Here is a 625-nt window from a genome sequence, read left to right as displayed (position 1 = left end):
AAAAAAAAAAAAAAAAAAAAAAAAGGTGCAGAGGGTAAGTGCCCAGTAGAGTATTTACCTGGGGGGAACCCCCCCAAAATAATTATTTTTTTGAGGGTCGGCCCCTTGGAGTACAGGCTTTCCCCACTAGGTAAGTGTTCTAGGAACTCATGGGCACTAGTGTACCAGCTAGTGTTGCTGTGAGAGGCTGAGTTTGACTTCAGTGAATTTTTGGGGGGAGATTCTTTCAGTAAGTTTGCCCATTTAATGATGGGTGATTTACAAATGCACAGGCCCACACCACACTGAGTATTCAGCAGTTTTTGATCAAAAATGATATGACCGGCCGGGCTCGGTGGCTCACCCCGTAATCCTGCACTTTGGGAGGCCAAGGTGAGTAGACTGCCTGAGCCCGCGGGTTCGAGTACCGCCTGGGCAACTTGGCGAGACCTCATCTCTACAATAAATCAAAAATTAGCCGGGCGTGGTAGCGCGCGCCTGTAGTTCCAGCTACTTGGAAGGCTGAGCGGAAGGATCGTCGGAGCCCAGCAGGTTGAGGCTGCGGTGGCTGGCAGCGTGCCACTGTACTCCAGTTTGGGCGACCGAGTGAGACTCCAACTCAAAAAAAAAAAAAAAAAAAAAAAAA

The 625-nt window shown here is 49.0% G+C and overlaps 1 protein-coding gene across 1 annotated transcript in view; it reads right to left on the bottom strand.

Annotated features, from left to right (window-relative positions):
- PIWIL2 (piwi like RNA-mediated gene silencing 2) overlaps nucleotides 1-625 on the bottom strand; it is an 89,920-nt gene that overhangs the window by 1,201 nt on the left and 88,094 nt on the right. The gene's annotated exons all lie outside the window — the stretch shown is intronic.

This window comes from Carlito syrichta, unplaced genomic scaffold (genome assembly GCF_000164805.1).
Source record: "Carlito syrichta isolate Samal-C Ts95f unplaced genomic scaffold, Tarsius_syrichta-2.0.1 Scaffold306946, whole genome shotgun sequence".
NCBI lineage: Eukaryota > Metazoa > Chordata > Mammalia > Primates > Tarsiidae > Carlito > Carlito syrichta.
Note: the sequence above shows the minus strand (reverse complement) of the source record. Positions and strands in the feature narration are given on the sequence as shown.